Source organism: Thermobia domestica, chromosome 11 (genome assembly GCF_964235325.1).
Source record: "Thermobia domestica chromosome 11, izTheDome1.hap1.1, whole genome shotgun sequence".
NCBI lineage: Eukaryota > Metazoa > Arthropoda > Insecta > Zygentoma > Lepismatidae > Thermobia > Thermobia domestica.
The window spans coordinates 12,196,985-12,219,093 of NC_137464.1; the positions used below are offsets into that span (position 1 = coordinate 12,196,985).

General features: G+C 36.7%; 1 protein-coding gene across 2 annotated transcripts in view; it reads left to right on the top strand.

Annotated features, from left to right (window-relative positions):
• Window positions 1–22,109, top strand: part of LOC145663892 (synaptosomal-associated protein 25-like) — a 154,220-nt gene that overhangs the window by 35,572 nt on the left and 96,539 nt on the right. The window contains exon 1 of one of the 2 annotated variants that reach the window (XM_081730055.1): window positions 4,782–4,932. The exons of the other annotated variant lie outside the window; for it this stretch is intronic. The gene's annotated coding sequence lies outside the window, so the exon portion shown is untranslated. Of the gene's footprint in view, window positions 1–4,781; window positions 4,933–22,109 lie in introns of those variants that run through there. 2 annotated transcript variants of the gene reach the window in all.

The following is a 22,109-nucleotide window of genomic DNA, read 5'->3' on the forward strand; positions in this document are numbered from 1 at the left end:
ACAAAATACTTTGGTTTGTGTAATATTTACCTGTACCTTGGGCAGAAAGTACTCATACATGTGCACTATACTTAGTAGAATGTTAATTTCATATTAACAAAAGAAGAATGTTTTTAATATATGTAAGTGATTATTATGGGATAGTTGTTGATATGGACATGTTTTATGGTTACCTAGTCAGTGAGTTTGTGTACTTAACAGTTTTAAGAAAAGGATATTATAAGTTATATCAAATAATAAACAAGTTTAGCACCGTTTATAGACGTTGTCATTTTTATTAAAAAGGTGAGATTAATGGTATTTAAATATCGAAGCTAATATTTTCATGCCAAAGAAATACTACCACTTCGGATTTTTATCTCAGCAAACGAACCAGGTTTACGACTATCTTTTTGATAAGTCGTTGTAAAAATTTTGGTTTACCTCACCCGGGACTTTGTAAATTCAATTCCCGAAGAAGAGTAAGGTTGAATTTACTTTTATACTACAGTTAATGAATACGAACTTAACCATATTGCGAAGTGGTAAAGTAATCATTAGAAAAATGGACAACGAAACAATGCAGCAGGAATCAAATACTAGTGACAAAGGTGAAACTAGTGTAACACCAGGATTGACATCGGAGGATCGAATCTTGTTAGCTTTACAGCGACAAATGATGCAGATGTCTACCGAGATAAAGCAGACCATGGAACAGAAGTTCAACGAAGCTAACAAACAAAATGAAGAATTAAAGCAGACCATGGAACAGAAGTTCAACGAAGCTAACAAACAAAATGAAGAATTAAAGCAGACCATGGAACAGAAATTCAACGAATCTAACAAGACCATGGAACAGAAGATAGAACTGAAGTTTGACGAAGCTAACAAGCAATATGAAGAATTAAGTAGACGGATAGAACGGATAGAACAGAAATCAGATGAAACGAAACAAACGATTGTCCAGGTGGTGAATGACATATCCTCACAGTTCGAGGAAAAGTTAAAAAGGATATCCGATAATTGTCAAGAAAAGCACAATCACCAAAACCAAGAAATTAGTGCTGTAAAAAAAGATTTAGAAGTAATAGAATCTTCCATTAAACAGCAGAAGATCCAGGTCAGCAACAATTCTAATAACATACGTGTAAATACACAGTTGTTAGCTACTATTCAGGAAGAGATTAGAACGTTACAGGCTAAAGACAACATTTACCGTAATAACTTGGGTAGTGATCGCTTTGAGTTGCCCCACTCACCAGAGATGAACTCGCCTTCGCCGGGGTCTGATGAGGATATTATACTAGAAGAAAGTTGTCCGAAGAGTACTGATGAGCGAAACGTAGATGGTGCGACGACACAGCACGTCATGGATAGGAACTATCACTTAACAAGAACAAGGAATGAGAAAAAGAAGGTAAAATTAAGTGTTAAGATGAGTGAAATTCGAGCTATGAGCAAATTCAGTGGTAAGTGTAATGAGAATGCTACTTCTTTCTTAGAGAAATTCCAAGACGAATGCAATATAATGTGTATCGATCGATCACAATATATGAAATTAATACCCCATGTATTACTCCCACCTTGTTCCTTATGGTTTAAAGCAATACGTGATCACATTAGTACATATGAGGAATTCAAAGCGGCATTGATCGCAAATTATGAAAATGACTTTTTGCTGGCAAATAGAGATGCCACCCTTAGAAATCAACACTTCAATCCTCGATTGCATAAATCTGTTGTAGAGTTTGTTGTAAATGTCTACAACGAATTAAAGGTCGTTAATCCTTTGCAATCGGAATCGAGAATAATAGCATCGATTCGAAATTTGCTTCCATTTAAATTGCAACAGATCTTATTTTCCACACAGTGTATGAGTTTCAGCCATTTATTGATGCTTGTCCAATGCTACGAAACTCAATACCATGCCATGAATCCACAATCAGGAATGGGTAAAAATAAGAATAATTCAGATCATTTGGTGCCAGTTCGGAATTTAGATATCCGAAGTGTGAATGATATGAAACCTAACCTAAGCCGAGTATACTCTAGCAATCAAAATGAGCAAAATAGACAAGGTTATGTAGGGAATCCGCCTAACCTAATTAATCGTAGCAATTCATATGTTAAACCATATAGTCAAAATAGGTTTAAAAATAGACGTAATGTATGGCGAAATTCCTAAAATGCAGCGAACTACGTGGATAGACGTAATTGGAGATCAAGAGATGGCACTTCATATCAAAATCAAAATCACGATGAAAGACATGTACAACATAATGTAGAACCTAATCATGATTGTGCGGTACAATGCACTTTATTAGATTCATATGCAAGTACGAATGTAACCTGATTACCGTTAATGAAATTAGGTTAAATTCATGTTAGTTATAGATTCTTGTAAATTTTTATTTTAAAGTTTATGTGTTAATATCAATAATAAAAACAATTCTTAAAATTACTTGAAATGCTTAAATAGAGTTTTAAGTAGATTGGAAAATTGATTTTCAAATGATTTTTATTCTTTCTTGTTCATGTGAAGAATCATAATTCGATTCATAAATGATTAAAAGCAAAGATTATTTATATTAGATTGATTTGTGTTGAAACCTTAATTGTCAAAGATTATGTTAAGTAGAAGATCTATTCTATAAAACTAATTATTCAACGACTACCTTGAATGAAATTCTTCTTTATTATAACATCTTAGTGCTACGATGTATACCTTTAAATGCAACATCTAACTTATTTATTATATAATGCGCTCTGACTATTTGTAACCAACGTTTGTCCTTTACGATCTTTGAAATCGTACCTTTCATCGATTAATTAAATAAGCGACGATATTTTTAATAAGAAAATGTAATAATAATATAATGGATAATAATGAAATAAATATAATTAATGTAATTAAAGATAAATATCGATGAAATGTAAGATTTGTTTAATGTATATGTGAAATGTAATGAATAGATATACAAGGTGCGATCAAAATATGATGGACATATGCTATGTAAGAACACTAATGTAAACGGACCAGTGGTTCTTGAAGATAAAAGCCAAGCCTACTCATGACTTTTATATTCAGTCCCTTTGTCGAGCGACATTTTTATATAACAAAATACTTTGGTTTGTGTAATATTTACCTGTACCTTGGGCAGAAAGTACTCATACATGTGCACTATACTTAGTAGAATGTTAATTTCATATTAACAAAAGAAGAATGTTTTTAATATATGTAAGTGATTATTATGGGATAGTTGTTGATATGGACATGTTTTATGGTTACCTAGTCAGTGAGTTTGTGTACTTAACAGTTTTAAGAAAAGGATATTATAAGTTATATCAAATAATAAACAAGTTTAGCACCGTTTATAGACGTTGTCATTTTTATTAAAAAGGTGAGATTAATGGTATTTAAATATCGAAGCTAATATTTTCATGCCAAAGAAATACTACCACTTCGGATTTTTATCTCAGCAAACGAACCAGGTTTACGACTATCTTTTTGATAAGTCGTTGTAATAATAAATGCTGTTTTCGTGTTTGTTGCTATGAAGATAGCCTGTGAAAACATTTCAAGAATAAACCTAAATCAGTATAGGCCTATGTGGCGCAAACTGACACTCCACAAGAAGACAACTGGATCATTATTACTTCATTTTCATTTAAATGTGTATCTTAAAGGTGGCACAGGGTTCAAATACTTTCCTCAAAATTATTGTCTAGTACGAAAAACGGACATTTCAGCTGGTCAACATCGGAAAAGTCTTGGTATCTTTTCCCGTTTGTGATCTGATATATGTCAAGAGACAGACGGACATAGCATCCCATGCTCATTTATAACATAGTTTGAAAGTTTAGAAAGAGATTACATTGAAAATTTATACACAGACTATTTGTTGTAAAAGTTTAGAACACTTTGTATATAGCATGAGTTTTCTAATTTTGTTAATCGACATTTTGTAATCTAAAACTTTTTAATAGGGCTAGATAGATAAGCTGCACGTTTCACTTGGTCTTATTCCTTCCTGAAACCTAAAAGTTAAAATTAACCGTCACGCCTAGTTCTGTAAGTACAATGCCCCCTTTGTTTCTTCAGTTCGAACGCCTCTGAATAGCATGTAATGTAAGGAAACATTTCTGCTCTCTGAAATAGAATGCTTCTTTTTTAGAACATGCAAAATATGGAGTGCTAATAATTTGCATGTTTACGCTATAGAAAATCAATGTCTACGTTGTAAAACCCGATCACTACTTCAGAATTCAATTTTTCAAGTGATCCTGGATTAAAAGTATAGAAGACCTAAATGAAATCGATAGTTTTTGACAGTTTTAAGAGAACTTATAAAAGTTATCTAAAAATTTGTAATTATCTTGACATTGTTTAAGCGCCTCTTCCACTGAAGTATAAACCATTTACATCTTCCCTCCTTTGGGTCCACAGTTCAATGACGCAGCCAGTTTTAAAAAATCGACGTCGTTTTCTCTTAGCCGCATTGCGCTGTTGAAAATCACGACCTGTGACATTTTCTCACAGGTTCACCTCTGTCACTAGTACCACCAATGACTCATTTGATATGTACACCACGGGACTCAGCGCCTGTGACTTTTTCACATGTAAGTATCTCCGTTGAGAAAGTCACTTATTACGATTCATTCACAGCTTTCTGATCCCTTATTCGTGCGCATGGTCTGTGCTTCAGAGGCGCCTCATTGATTGGTTACAGCTGTGCGCGCAGAGAACTACTTTTTCTGCTCTCTAGGCTGTTTCGCAAATTAGTGCAGGGAGGGAATTAATTTTGGGACAATAAAGTTTGGTTTGTTTGCCTTTCAACTGTTGAAAGCGCATCCTCCCCTGCTCAATACGCCTCATGTTAGGAAGGTGAGACTGTCACGTGCGGAAGAGTTTGTGCAATAGAATTTTGCATCAATAGCAAAGAAGAAACCAAGGTACGTTTTTAAAAAGAACTTTTATGTTACTCATACCTCTATAGAACTTAAATATTATAATACCAAAGAGGTTACGCATTGCCAAATTAGTGTAGTGCTTAGAAATATAGTTTCGTCATCATTAGCAATATTAATCCTGAAGTTTAGGCTACCGTCTCGCCATCTGCAGAGTTGCTAACTGCGTGATATTTTCAAAAAATTTCAACATCTTCAAAATTTCGTCTATGCTTAGTAACATTTTAGAAATTACTAGAAGAAATCGAACAGGCTACAAAGGATCAAGTGGACCCTTTATTATGTACATTTGTGTTTTCAGAGAAGTGGAATTGTTATGGTTTCGGCTGTGTCTGTGTGTTATGTGAAATTTGTGAACAGCACTAGATAGTCAGTGAGTAAAACTCGATTCATGAAATATTCAAACCGAAAACAAAGCTTTATCGAGCAAGCACCTGCGTTCTCATAGATTATTGAGAAAGTAAATAAAGCCGTGATGGTCATACATTTTTTTTTGACCAATTATGCGTAATCATGTGGGCATCAGTTTTTTTTTTTTTTTTTTGTTTCTTCTTCTGCTCTTCTCGGATTGTATATTTGTTCTAGTAATTATGTTTTATTATAACGTATCACGTGTTAGTTTCGTTTAATATTAGAGATATACTGGCATTATAGCGCCCATGAAGGCTGACTAGACAGCTTCAAATTGTGATGTGTGGTCAGCACACTGATTCCCACCGCACTTCTCTATAGCTTTCTAGACATTAGTTTATTGCTTGTTGGTTCATGAAGCCTCCTAATTAGCCACTGGAGGGCCAACATATAAAGTATTTGACTCCATAAGGAATAAAACCAAAGACTATGTAATACCACGCCCTTACGCGCTAACCATTCAATGACAAAAAAAAATGTAATGAATTATAAAAATAATTCAAAGTAAACGTGATGTTACTCAGCACTTGAATGGCAATTATGGTGACCGAAATACGATTATCACCAAACAGTTCGAAAGAACAGGAATCGGTATGTAAGTTGGTGTGATTTCCATTTCTCTGAAAGTAATATTAAAGCGGTTTCTAAAAATGTTAAGGGAGAAAAGAGTGCGGTTGTATTACAAAGAAAAGAAATACTGTAAATCAATAACATTGGGCTGCATCGAACACTTTTTGTATGCAAATATATGATTGAAAAGTTTCTCAAGGTTCTGGCTCCGAAACAAGTAGAGTCCTCGACAAGCGCGCACTCAGAAGTTTCTGTTTTGGGGTTCAATACTATAAGTCAGTACGTCTATGTAGTATTGAATGGGTATTATTCTGTATCCGATAACTTACTGTAAAATACTTCCATTTATATTTTCAGAAAAAAATGATAGAACTAGATTCTTTTTATAAGAGAAAGAAAATGAAATGAAATTTTTGAGTTTTACGTCCCACGATTATGCCGGTTAGACTAAAGGAGACGGTGATGATGAGAGATGAATGAAATGGTGGAATGAAGAAAGTGGGAGGAAACGGGAGAACCCCGAGAAAACCCACGCACACGGTGTTTGTCCACCACAAAGTTCACTTGGCGGGAGCAGGGTTTGAACCCGAGACCCCTAGCACCAGAGGTGAACGCTCTACCACTGAGCCACCGCGGCCCTTATAAGAGAAAGAGTACGTATAAAGTATAAAAACAAATGTTCATGCTACATCAATCATTTACCTAATTAACAAGTATAAAATGAGTATAGTATTTCCCTATTAAACAGGTATAGTATTTCCCTGTTTTATTAAAAAATGTTGACAAATGTATGTTAGGAAGTTTTGGGATGGATGTAGACCGGGTGGACCTCCCCTCTGGGTACGCCCCTGCTTTTCGATAAGAGGTCTCCGCGTTTGCTCCAACTGGGGTTCTGAAGCACAAAATAACTTTATAGTTTCGAACTAGAACATAATCATAGTCTTAATTTTATGGCGTGGCTTAGAAAGTTCTTCCATGTAAAAAAAAAAAATGTCCTTGGCTGAAAAGAAAATCCATAAGCATCAGTTTCCTCGCATATGATCCATCCGTGTTTATTTTGATCATATTTATTGTCTTAGGAGATAAGGATGAGTGGATGGATTAGTGTGTAGCGTCCCTTGTAGCACCAAGACTATACATGAGACATAGATCTCAGCTTAACATGGAATCCGAACCACATTAGCTCCCGGCAGGAATCGAACCCGGGTCTCCTGAGACATTACGTGATAAGGGATCCTGCTTGTATTTAACTCCTTTACGTCCAAGGTTCGATTTCTTTAAATAATCCTAAAATTGTACAGGATTATTTAAAATGTTCCAATTTTCGTGTGAGCTTGAATATAAATTAACACAAACCTAAATTGGAGTATAATAGATTTGTAATCAGCCTCTAGTTTTGAACATTTTTTCATGTATTTGTCAGTTTACGAAGTATGTGGGAAAAATCCAATGAAATATATCAGTTTAACGTCCCACGATTATGCCCTAATAGACTAAGGGAGACGGATGATTAAGATAAGTGAATAATGGTGGAAGAATAGGCTTAATGAGAATGTGGGAGGACAGGGGAGTAGCCCGATAAAAAACACGGACACGATGTTGTCAATCACAAAATTACTTTGTCAGAGATCGAACCAGGGACCCCACACGCTAGAGGTAAACGTCTTATCACTGAGTCACCATGCCCTCACGAAGTATAAACACAACTTTATTTACGTACACGAGCATTATAATTAATCACTCTCTGCAGAGAGATGAAAAAATGGTACGTATAAAAAGAATGGTACGTTCAACAGAACTTTACTTGTTTAACGAGAAATGATTGATATAGGCTAAGTACTTGATTTTACGCCTCATCTACTTTTCCTTTTCTTATAAAAAATATTTAGTTCTATCATTTTTTCTAAAGGTATAGCTGACAGTAGTTAACAATCATCTTGTGTCTGGTGCACAATCGTCTTATTGTGTCTGGTGCACAATAAGACAGGTTCAATATTACATACATGCAGTGGCGTATTTAGGATTTTGTTTCGAGGGGCTATGGACAACGCGGGGAAGCAGGGGGCAATTCCCCACCTGAGTTTGAGAATTAAATATATTTTAATTTATGCACAGACTAGTGAATCTTATATGATATGATACTGCACAAAAATTTAGCAGTGAATCTAACCTTTTATTCTATTCATAAAAGAAAAACGAATTATCCTTTTGGCCTACCTAATTTCCTGGGCTACTTATTCCCCCTCTTGATTTGCTTTAATTCAAAACATTTACCTTTCTTTATAACTAAACGATGTAAACACTCCTTTGCTATAATAACTAAATTCCCGTTATGTTGATATCTCTGCAAGTTGGTGTGAAACATAAGTTTCGCTTATCAGCTAGTCTTAGTTTTGGTGTTTCTGACAATGGCCGACTTGAATTACAATTAACAATGTTCGAAAGTATGATAGGAGAAACGAAAGATAGTAACAAGTAAGAAAAAGAAACAGAAGAGTAGAATGGACGAAAGAAAGAACGCAATTCTTACATGGAATGAAATTTGACAAATACAGTATTATTTCTGAACAAATAGCATAAGAAAATGGAAAGTCAATGAAATTCTTAGAAATGATTAAAAATTAGAGATTAGAAATGCGAAAAATTAACAAGTTAATTTCGAGGATGGCTTGAGCCCGATAGCCTCTTCCCTAAATACGCCACTGCATAGACATATTGGACCCCCCAAATACTCTGGACCTGCCCAGCAAATATTTCTGGGTGCAGGCTAGGTGACGAGCAGGGATGTAATGGGGAGTGTACGAAAGGAAGTATATACCCATCTAACACTTTTAAGTCCAGTGTGTACTCACCTTGAGCTTACAAAAGAACGAGCATATATGGTACCCACCTAACACTTTTAAGTCCAGTGTGTACTCACCTTGAGCTTACAAAAGAACGAGCATGTATGGTTTACACACGATATTAAAAAAAATGTATATATATGAAAAGCACTAGCAACAGATCACTGGTGGCAATAGATCAAGAAGATGCTGGACATTTATCTCGAGCGTTTTTCCATGTTAATCTGCCAGACCATTTTGTATGAGAACGTTTTCTCTTTCACTTCCTGCACCTTTATCCATTCATCGCCACTTCTTCCAATACAAAGTAGGTCCGACTCACTGCCACTTTAGTACCTTCATTTTCGCGACATCTGTCTCTCTTATCGTCCTTTTTAACCCCAATTACTATTCACCTATCTTTGCGGTTTATTCACAGCATATATCTATCCGTGCCTCGTTATCTAGTTCCCATATAATATTGGGTGATATGCATAAAAATGAGATATTACTCTTTGCTTAAGATTTAGAGATTAATCTCAAGGTTGTATGCATAAAAAAGCGAGACAACGTGACGTCATTTGAGTTTAATCTCAGGTGCCTGAGTAAATGCTCGGAACTTACGAATCAAACTGTGATTTCTCACTTTTCGTAAGCATAAAGTTGAGTATAATCTCAACTAGCTGAGATTAATCTCCAAGTTTTGTGAACCACCTCAGTACCTAGTTCACTTGTCTCATAGTGTCTTAGAGTGGGCCGAAATGGCTGAATTTATGAATCAGTAGCCGAAAAGAAAAGTGTACAAAGTTCGAAGAGACTCTGATGTGCATGACTATAAAAGTCTAAATAGATTTGAAAAACAAAATGTACAATGGATGATGGCACAGCGTTTGCTTGGGAATTCACTGGAAATCAGAGGCGGGGCTTTGAATAATGAGAAGAGAGGTTTTGATCTCACGTTGCACTCTCAATGATAAAAAATACAATAAATAAACAAAAAGATGTTAAAATACTGGCCCCGCTTAGCGTAGCCGCTAACGCTCTCGCCTTCCGTGCAAGCGGTCCCGGGTTCGATTCCCAGTGGAGGCACTAGGTGGAAAAAGTGGAAAAGCTTTTTCAGACCAGCTATCCTGAATGAGGTTTTCCTGGGTTTTCCTCATTCACACCAGGCAAATGCCGGGGTAGTACCTAACTTATAGGTCCCAGGTCGCTTCCTTCCTTCCCCAATCCTTTCTTCCTTCCGTTTCCTCGGACGTGCTCGCCGAGGGACGTCATCCCTCACGTACATGACGGGCTAAATGGCCTTCGATACCGAAAGCTCAAAAATCTAAAACCCTAAATCCTGAATGTTAAAAAAATAAATATATAATAAATAAATATGACGATGTACGAAGGAACCACTTCTTGTTGTTTAGTAATTAATGGTGTACTCCATTCTAGGGTCACTGGTGCCCCGTCCACTTCCGATTTCAACGTGTGCGCTCTAATACTCGCTATGTGTAATTACATGTAACCTTTTATGAGGAACAAGATTGCACGTGATCATGTTTTTCTATTTCTTATAATTCAAACCCTGCTCCCGCCAAGTGAACTTTGTGGTGGACAAACACCGTGTGCGTGGGTTTTCTCGGGGCTCTCCCGTTTCCTCCCACTCTCTTCATTCCACCATTTTATTCATTTCTCATAATCACCGTCTCCTTTAGCCTAACCGGCATAACCGTGGGACGTAAAACTCAAAGATTTCATTTCATTTCATTTTTTCTATTTCTTATAATTTGTGAGCTAATCGATTTTTTTTCTGCTTATTTTAAAACATTGATTCCCGTTCTTTAACCTCTTCTAGATGTTTTCGGGAAACCGAGATTGCCATTTCTTTTTCAAATTCCGCGGAAACCCCAAACACAGTTGTATGAGATAGGGGCACGGTGCCTCAGTGTTGCCCTCCCGGCTAGTCTAGTGGCTAGTACGTGCGCCTTTGATGTTACGGGGTCCCGGGTTCGTTTACCGGCGAGAGAGCCTTTGAAATTTTAACTGCTCTCAATGTTTCTGTGTTCGTGTCCCTGTCGTTAAGGAAGTTACTGGAAAAACTGTAGACTGTACAGTGAAGTAAAAATATAGTAAAATAAGAAAGTTAAGTTACTGATACTTATTCAGTGAATCAGTTAACTTTTTAAAAAAGTGGTACAGCCCTTACCTCTAGTGCGTAGGGTCCTTGGTTCAATTCCCGGCCAAGTGAGGTTGTGGTGGACAACATCGTGTCCGTGGATTTTCTCGGGGTGTTCCCATTTCCTTCCACTTTCTCATTCCACTATTTTTTCCATAATAATTCATTTGCTTTAATCATCGTTTGCGTTAGTCTCAATGGTATAATAGTGACACGTTAAGCTGTAAGATTACATTTCATTTTTGTACTGTTGCATGAGTTAGTACTTCCATTTTGTTTCCCTATCACAAATGCAAAATGGTTCCCAAATTGTTTCCTAAAAATTGAAACAAGAGTTGTGGTCGTATAGTGCAAAGAACTTGGTCGTCACTGTTTTATATCCTGGAGCATTCAAACGAAAATAGCCGTACTTTAATCAATCTAATCCGGTAGTTCTCAAAGTGGGTTCCGCGGACCCCTGGAGGTTCGAGGGACCTAGGCAGGAGGTCTGCGACGCCTAAAAAGTGAAATGTGCTTTAATAAAATAGAACCCACAGCTGTTATGCAAGAAGTATCTTTTTAAGTTACTAACAAAAAAAGCAATTAGAAATTATACCTACGTTTGTAAATTTAATTGTTTTCCTACTTTACTAAATTTCTGCCCTGAAGCTGTCAACCGTTATACAGGACTACTTCAAGTGAGAGAAGTTCCTTCTTTCTTAGGACATTTTTCAAAAGCAGTTGTACATTAACTGCACGACGCCACGGAATTTCATGGGTTTCATCTTCAAGTGGCGGAAAGCTCCCACCATCCACCAATTTCAGATTTTTTTTAAAAGATAAAGAAGTAAATGATAGTCATTCCTATGCTTATAAACATCAAGCCTCTCCCCAATTCTGGAATTTCTAAAAAAAAGAAAGAAAGAAAGAAAGAAAAGACATGACAAATCCTCCCAAAATATGTTCCTAGATCCTCCACTGCGAGTAACGTTTGGCTCAAATTGGTTTGCGTGTGCGCTGAATATGAAGAATTGTCTAAAAAGGCATTGCAACATTTGATGCCTTTCCTTACCACTTACTTATGTGAGCAGACCTTTTCTGCTCTTTGCAGTATTGAAACTTGAAAACGAAATTGTCTTAATGTGCAATCGGGCAAAAATTATTCCCGAGTTCGATGTAATTATGGAAAAACACAAAGAATTTCATTCCTCACATTAGTGACCCCCTAATTTGAGAACGTTGTTTCTCAATTGGATTTCCTTTTTAAAAAATTCAAGTTCAGCCTTGAAAGTACTGTATTTTGAATTGAAATTTCGTACATTAGAAAACAATCATGTATCTTTAGAATAAATTATTTATTGCATTATATTTCTTGATCTCTTTTCTTGTCGGTGGTAATTATAATTAGTATATTTTTAATACAATGTGAAATTTCAGATAGCATTGCAAGGAAGTCCGCAGATCATCTCCCGAATGAACAGTGGTCCGTGCTGTCGAAAAGTTTGAGAACCACTACTGATCTAATCCAACGAAAAAAAAAAGTCGTGCTTTTGTGCTGAATAAATAACGCTACTGATTTTAATTTTACTGACATGCTTTCACTTACTACCTAACACACACCTGTGAATTCTTGATTTAGGAAAAGGAAGGAAATAGACATCGCATTCATTACGTCATTTCTGTATGAAACGTCATCAAAGAGCCAGGTTCACATGAGACGGAACTGCCTGTCACAGTGAGAACACTCTCATTCCTATTCGTTCTTTCATGTATACGAATTACGAATAAGGACTCACTTGTAGATTAATCTCGTTCAAGAGGTGAGATTATAGTCACTAGTACTTACTCATCTTTATGCATATCACCCATTGTATTGCAAAACTTAATATGTATTGAGGAGTATAAACCATTGAGAGTCCATTTGATTTTTACTGCTCTGAGAGTAATCTTAATTATATTGAGATGAAATTTTACTACCTTGAAGTGGAACTTTTTACTTTCTTTACAAGAGCTTTAAGTGAATAATAATAATTCCTACTACATTAGTAGTACTTTTAGTATGATGTAATGCAACTATTATCGTATTTTAAGTTTAAAAATGAAATGAATTTTTTCGTTTAACGTCCCACGGTTATGCCCTTTAGGCTTAGACAAACGGACAATTAATGAAAGTAAGCGATTATAGTAGAATTAGATGAATAAAAGTGTGGGAGGAAACGGGAGAACCTCGAGAAAACGCATGGACACTATGGTATCTACAACAATCTCACGTGTTTTAGAATCGCACCTCGGAACCTTTACACTCCATCATCGTGCCACTGTGAATACCATTTTAACTTTAGAGTTCTCAAAATCAGTGTGTTTAATTGCCTCACTGCCTGCGTGGTATTCTTTATTTTACACTAAGAAAAATCCGTTATGCGAAGAGCAGTATATTGTACAAACATACGGAATTCTTATGTTTACTACGGACATCTGTACGGAGCATATGCTTTCCATATGCTACATATGTACCTCTTTTTTCCGCTTAGATGTTACATCAGACAGCTGTAGGATGTCTGACATCTAACAGTCTTCCATATATTACATACAGCAGTATATTACATATTATGTATGTTACATATGTTAGCTATATGTTATTTACGTTCATCTGTACGTTAGATCCTGACCGCCTAAATACATTTCTTTGTTTCATACGGAAATTATGTATAGATGGAACACTTATACGGAATGTCTTATAAAACATACCTTTTATTTATACGCTTGCTTCAGGGTATTTCATATAATCGTACTTTAAGTCTAAAAACTACTGCATTTACGCATGTATGTTACATTACGTATGTTACATACGCTTCTTTCTCTGTATGTTTTTTACATTAAATAATATTTCTTTCTCTTTTTATTTTGGCATCTGCTATTAAATACAACCGTGTATCGTAGTCGATAAGGAGTCTACGTACTAATGGGGCCGTCCGGTTTTGATCCCCGGTGGGAGCAAGGATTATTTTCTTCCTCCTACCGTCGTTGCAATGTAAGTCATGAGACTCATTCTGTTCTCTATAGAATGGATAACTTGGGTGCTAAAGGCTATTGGAGTGTAATACTGAATAAATCTCCTGTAGATGCACATTCTATTAAGTGTGGAGTGTTACCTTTACCATTGGACCTCATATGATTGGTTCCGAATGAAGGCTGCAGTTTGCTCTTGTTTGTTAACACATTCAGGAATTATTTGTAATCGATAAGTTGTTTACTTACCAGCCACAGGGCTCCAGGCTGAAAAGGATTTGTTATTTTGTTCGCCCCTCGTATAAATACGGGTCAGAGTTTCGCCCAATTTGCGCTAAGTGGGTATGTAGAGAAATCTGGACATTTCATGACACTGTGGTGCCTTAGAGGTAGAGGGCATAGCTCTGGTGCAATGGGTCCCTGGTTCGATTCCCGTTCATGTGAGTTTGTGGTAGGTGAAATTGCGTCCGCGGGATTTCTCGAGATTCTCCTGTTTCCTCCCACATTTCATTCCACAAACTGTTTCATTTTCACTGATTATCCGTCTTCATTCGCCTGAAGAGCTTAAGTATGGGACGTTACACTAGAAATTTCATTTTTCCTGAAACCTCGTAAAGAATATTCTTATTTTTTTTACACCGCCCGCCATACGGGCTTATCTGGAATTCAGAATAGTGGTCCTGCATAGCGCAGTTGCTAAAGGTCTCTCCTTCAGTGTGAGCGGTTCCGGGTTCGATTCCCGGTCAGGCCACTCAGTCGAAAAAGTGTAAGAAGCTTTCTCACACCAGCCATCCTGAACGAGGTTTTTTCCCCTGGTTTCCTTCATTCACACCAGGCAAATTCCGGGGTGGTACCTAACATAGGTTCCAGGCCGCTTCCTCCCCTTTCTCCTGATAGTGTGCTCGTCGAGGGACGTCATCTCTCAAACTTTGACGAGCTAAATGGCCATAGATGTCGAAGTCCCAGGCATCTAAACCCTAAAGCCCTAAATCTAACGGAGAAGAGTCTACCATTATCATTACATATACATCTGCCTTCAGACGTAATGAATAACGAACAAGATAATACTTATACTTGTTCTAAGTGTCGTATTTAACGAAAGAAAATAATAGACTTGTATGACAAAGTACATTTAAAGTCTTTCATTTCCGAAAGCTAAATTAATTATCTCAATTAGTGGACGTGATATTTTTATCAGTTTAGATGAACAATTTATATTCTTCTAATATGCAAAAGAAGTGGAGTTTATGTGGCTATGAAGATAACTTCTCGCCCTGTCACGTATGAGATCGATCCAAATGGTCCAGTGCAGTAACTTTTAAGTCTCAAGTCACGTAGTCCCAGCTTCACATCCCGATTCCTGCACCGATGGATAGGTATGTGACCTGAATCAGAAATCAAAAGTGAAAGGTAAAAACAGTTGGGTTAGAGGCTAAGATCCTAGATTGTTTACTATCTATGATTTAGTTTTTTTTTTTTAAAAAAAAAAAGAATGATTTACTCAGTAGAATCCGAGTTCTAGCAAACCTTTTTAGCGAAAGGCTTTCCAATTCAATTTGTGTTAAGTTGAAAGTGAAATCATGGAGCGATTTCAGAGGTAGCAAAGCAATGAGTATGCTTTATGTTGAAAGCTGAAGCAAGCGTATTTTCCCGCCATTTTGAGTTTTCCAAGTATATTGAAATATAAATGCAAATTAACGACAAATAGGATGGCCACACATCACTGGTTAGAGTTCTCCCTTCGTGCACTGAGAAAAATATGTTATTCGGACAGCGTTATATTGTATAAATATACAGAATTCTTATGTTTACTACGGAGATCAGTACGGAGCATACGTTGTCCGTATGCTACATACCCTTCACGCTTAATTGTTACATCGTGCCGTTGTAGAATGTATGACATCTAACAGTCTTCCGTATATTACATGCATATATGTTATGTTAGGTACGTCAACTATACGTTACATACGTCCATCTGTATGTGAAATTCTAACCGCCTACATACAATTCTTACGTTCGTACGGAAAGTATGTTTAATCGTAAAACTTATAGGGAAAGTATGTATAAAATATATTTTTTCAGTTATGCATTTGTTGTACGTTAAGTCCAAAAACTACAGGCTTTACACATGTAACCTACGTTTTTATGTACGCCGCATATGTTTTTTCCCCTCACTGTAATCGGAAAATCTCTAGTTCCAATCCGGTGACTGGCCACTCGGCTTCTCCAGATTATTTTCTTAGTTCCACTAGGAGAATACCGAGATACAAAGGTCACTACAAAAGTTCTGAGATGTGAAATAACTTACATACTTAAAATCAATTTAACACTTACATTTTCTCAAAGTATTCACCATTACACTGTACACACACTTTTGCATCCTCGAAAACCACTTTTGGAAGCAGTGTTGCCAGTCTTTTTCTTCAAGTGTTGAAAGTTCATTCTCGTAAGCCACTACAGCTTCTTCAGGGCTGCAAAATCTCTTTGCATACTATCTTTGATCCTGGGGAACAGAAAAAAAAATCACACGGGGCCAGGTCAGGGGTATACGGCGGATGAGTCATAAGTTTGATCTCCGTAGATTCTAAAAACTGAATTGTGATGTTGGCCGTGTGTGCGGACGCGTTGTTGTGATGAACAAGATCCCACGCAATCCAGTTCTTGGACGCCGTTCCCGAAGCTTCTGGAACACTTTTGTTAGGCAAACAGTGGTGTACCACTGAGCAGTAACAGTCCTTTGTTCTTCAAGTGGAACAGTTGCAACATGGCCATATTTGGAGAAGAAAGATGCGACCATCTTCTTCACCACACTTCGCGGTCGCTTCACTTTCGTGGGTGGATTTTCGTCTGGAAATATCCAAACTGTAGACTGGCGTTTATTTTCAGGGTCAATTTTGATAGATCCAAGTCTCATCACCAGTAACAATGTCAGAGACGCGTCGAGAATTATTTCCATCAAATCTTGCAAGCATTTCTTTATACCATTCCACACACATGCGCTTCTGCTGTTCAGTCAAAGTGTGAGGCACCCAACGAGATGAAACCTTCCTGAGCCGAAGATGATCATGAAGAATTTTTGTTACTACTGGCTATCCAATGTATTCACTGTAGATTCAATGTCCTTGAAAGTTGTTCGAGGATTTTCTCAAATCATTTGTTCCACAGCGACAATGTTTTCATCTGCTCACTGCTCACATCAACAAACAAGTGAAGGCGATACGACCACGCTGATTACCGAGTCGAGTTGAAACTTGCTTCGCTTCTTCGCTCTGGATACCACTACCGAACGCAATTGTTGGGATTCAAATACTGTGCCACAACAATGTGTATCTCAAAACTTTCGTAGTGACCCTCGTAATATTTCTAAATTTAGGCTTCTTTTCAGTCCCTTTAACAGTTCCTTGCTTGAGTATTAATGGCTCCAGTATAAATTGGTTTGACAATCTGAAGGTTTCTTAAATAATGAAATGATCAATACAATCTTATAACGTATATGATTGAATTGTGTAACCTCCAAATTCGTGTTTTCAGGGAACGAGAAGCTTAGACCCTAAAGCTATTGTAAAGGGTGAGCCTAAAGTTCCATTATATATAATAACAGATGATATTTTGTCTGAGGAGGATCTAGACCAGTAGCCGCCAAACTTACGAAGTTTCTGAGCTACCGTACCATTTTTAAAACTTACTGTAAGCTATCAACGAAAAGAACTACCAACACTTTTTTTAAAAAAAATCTTACATTTGTTTATTGCCTCTAAACTTCCATTTCTAGTAAATATGAAATCAAACTAATCAAGTTAGCAAATGTCTAATATACACACGAAAAACATAGCAAATGTCTAATATACACACGAAAAACATAGCAAATATCTAATATACACACGAAAAACATAGCAAATATCTAATATACACACGAAAAACATAGCAAATATCTAATATACACACGAAAAACATAGCAAATATCAAATATACACACGAAAAACATAGCAAATATCTAATATACACACGAAAAACATAGCAAATGTCTAATATACACACGAAAAACGTAAGTGAAACCCTACGCGTGTAACATCAACTGTGAGGTAAGGCTGACAATGTCAGTTGCACGGGAGAAACAATCAGTTGTTGTCGTCAGCGCCCCCTGTGGTTAGCGTACAGCTCAATGGAGGAATCAAGGTAGCCAACCAGAGCGTTAACTCGATCTCTACCGAAAATGTCCCCGCAAGCTACAAGTAGCTCTTGCGATCGACGGTTTGGCGATCACTAATATAGACATTTTATTCCAGAAGATCTGTGTGTGTGTTAGCATTTTTATAGAGAATTATACGTCTCTCGGGAACATTGCAATATGTTTCATAAATATTTTTCTCATTGCAATATCGTTTATTTGGATGAGGGATGCTCGTTAAACCTTTGTAGCAAAATTCCTTTTGGATGTTTGTCATTGTTTTCCTCTGTGAGGTCTCTCGTGAGCTCCGATGCTCTTTACAATTCGTTCGTCCAGTATGCAATGACAGATCGGCTATTGATTCCACTATCTGTACAAGCAATACAGTACAACAATGAGAGGAATCTACAATGGAAAACACAGCAGTTAGATTCATATCTGTAAACAAACGTTCACAGAATGAACGTTCATATCTCACATACGTAGGTACGTAGGTGATAATGAGACCTTGGCTCAACATGTAGGCATCTCACATGAACAATGTAGTGTATCTAAAAATTAGATACCCACCTGTCGCAATCACTTTCAGTATAATCTGACAACTCAAATTCCAACTCTTTATATAGAATTAAAGTATTGATTTTACAAGTGTTGTCAAAGATAAAGGGGAAAAAACCTCTTGTTAAGATAATGGGTACATATCTAAGAAATCTGTGCGTGTCATATCTTCATTTTCGTAACTTTCGTTGTTTGTGTCCGTTTTAGAGATTCACACAGCATTATTAATACTAGGGTATAACCCTTCCAGTTCAAGGAGTATACCATTGGATCGCCTTCACCCTTGTATTTGCATCTGTAACACTGTGTTTAAAATTTCGTTCTAGAATAGCAAAGTATAAAACTTTTAAGGTAACTTTTGTCTAGGAATGATGTGATATTGACTTCTATATGTCATACATATGCAGAGAGAGAGAGAGAGAGAGAGCCTCTTCGTTCATTTAAAATAACAACATAGATATTTATACGTAAATATTATTAAAAACTTTAAATAAGTTTCATTTATGTAATTATTCGTCTTTAAAAGGCTCTGTACTATAACAAACACTTTTACTGATGTTGTATGTATTTAAAACTTACACATACCATTTCCTTTAAGAAAAATGAAATGAAATGAAATCTTTTAGTTTAACGTCCGAGACGGATGATTAAGGCAAGAGGATGATGATGAAAGAATTGGTGGAATGAGAATGCGGGAGTACCCCGAGAAAACTCATGGACAACAATGTTGTCCACCACAAACTTTCTTGTCCGAGAATAGAACCATGGACCCCAAGCATCAAAGATAAGAACTCTGCAGCTAAGCCACCGTGTCTCAACCCTTTCCTTTGCGAATTCCTTTCCTCTACAATTTTTTTCGATTTTTTTGACCATTTTAAGTTTTTCTTGAGACACCGGACACCTTTCTGCAAAAACCTGACAATCCCGTTAAAAGTGGGACGTCTGGTCATCCTGATCTGAACAACGAGAGCTCTTAATTAACAACGATTTTAGTCTATAGTTTACATCAAGCGCAGGAACTAGTGTAATATATTTCCAAATCATAGTAATGTTTTAATAGAAGTTTAAAATAATCAAATAATCGTGTCATCATCTGATAGACACTTTAAAATTTCCTTCAAATTTTGTACAAAAAAGTTCGTTCTTTTGATGTAATCTATGAGGCGCATATAAAAAAGGCTGTTTTGTTTCAACGTAGAACTGGCAACACTGGTTCTGCTGAAGGCACAATGTAGCATACTGTAGTATTCTGTGCCTGCAACAGAGATATAATTATCAGTATGGAGTTTCTGAAATGACTATTTTCATAGAAAATCCCGCCAAATGAGAGGTGAGGTCTGTCATCCAATTTCTCAATGCAACAGTATGATACAGCTGACATCACAACAAATGTGTATTGACAAACACTGTCTTATCAGTGGCCAAAACCGGTGAAGATGAATATTACAGTCCGGAATTATTCTGATTCATGCCAAGTACTGTTGATAGTATTCAAAACTTCCGAAAGAAACTTTTTTTTAATCACCTTTCATGCATCGTGGCTGTGTTTCTCGTGATTTGTTTGTTTGTTTTGTTCGTCACTTGAAAATGTGGTTTGCTTCGCAACTTTCAATGATATTGGAGTTCTCAAGACATCAGTTCTTTACTTACTGACGTTTCGGGCGCCAGATTTCTACACAAAGGGTCTAATAAAAATGCTTGGAGCTAGATGGTGCAATGTAGAAACAAATAGTAGGTACGTTATACAGAATCAACAATAAAAGTATTCTTCTATTTCGTTCTTTGTAATCAGCAAACTAGCTGAATCTGTTCCATTTACACAGTGCACAGTTTTATTATGAGCGTAAATCTTCTTCCCACTACTCACTATAACTGTGCAACTCCCTTTACGAACACAAGTAAAGTACAAGAAGGCTCTTAAAGGGAGTGAATTCCTATAGGCAAACATATAACTAGTATTATATATAGAATATTGGGGTGAGTTTGTGGCAAACTTGGATAAGTAATAGATCATACCAAATGCAAGTATTTTTCTTATAATTCCATATCCGAGGACACCTCACTGTGGGTCCACTATCCTTCGAAGTTGCCAGCTTGTAACAGGTTTTGTCATTCACGTTAAAGCAAAGCGCCTGAAATGTCCATCAACCCGCTATACGTAGCTTCTCTGCTGGTTGCCTTTCACAAGGGAATCAACCTTAACGTTCTAGTGGCAATATTAAACTAATAGGTTCAAAATGACGCCTAAAATGCGGAATACAAAAATAAAGACAAGTTTTTTTTTGAAAAGTTACACAAAATTTGTAATCGACCAGCGAAAATGGCACGTTTCTAGCACTTGTGGGTTTCGAGAGCTTATTGTCGAAAGGATTGGACACAAACATATAAACTTTTGTAGCATTTTAATACATAGATGGGCCTTTTTTGACGTGTTCCTTGTATAAAAAAGTACTTCAGACCCACTTAGAAATGCTAGTATGCTGTAATTCTGTCAGAAGTATCCATGACATGTTATGATATTTTACACATTGCACGGGCGTCAGATTATAAAAAGTTCTGCATCTTCCATAAAGGTGAGAACTAGTATAAAATTTTTCATTAAGCTGAACTACCTTTTACCTGAATTCCTTCAGTCAAGTAGCTTTTCGACTACCTCTCCATGGAGACTCAACAAAACTATTTTCTTCTGGATCAAATGCTGGAACCGGAACCACGCCCACTAAAGCTGTACTGAAAATACAGTATTTATTGGGTGCCCCGCGAGTGCCTACTCTTTTCAAATTTAATATCAGCTTGAGAAAACTTCATCAAACACTTTTAAATTACAGCCTCTCAAAAGGTTATTACGCTTGTGCTGCGATTACAACTCAATTGAACAACTAGTTGCATCCCTTTTATCTTACAGAAATCTAGATTAGAAATGTATTAATTTATCGGTGCGTATTTGAAGCACATAACATGCCTAGGAGCTACGTTACAACACTGGAGTCATTTCTCTTAACACCGGGGTAATATGCCGCCTTGCAAGTATGCAACCCACATTTAAGTACTGTTGTTTGGGTTGTCTAATAATAAATTAAGCGGAAAACAAAGCAAATGATCAGACAAAAAATTTTAAATTGCACTCAGCAAACCAGATAAGACATACAATGAAACTCGTATTGTGTTTCTTGGAAGTTAAATTGTATTCCTTAAGGATAGAAAATTACATGAAATATTTACGTTTTACTCCTACGGTTATGCCGGCTAGACTAAAGGAGACGATGATGATGAGAAATGATTGCAATGGGGGAATGAATAAATTGGGAAGAAACGGGAAACCCCGAGAAAACTCACGCACACAGTGTTTGTCAACCACAAATTTTACTGGGCGCGAGCTGGCATCAAACCAGGGACTCCTCGTACCAGAAGTGAACGCTGTACCATTGAGCCTCCACCTTTTAAGAAAAAGTTTCTACGACTGAACTCTTCAAATTACATT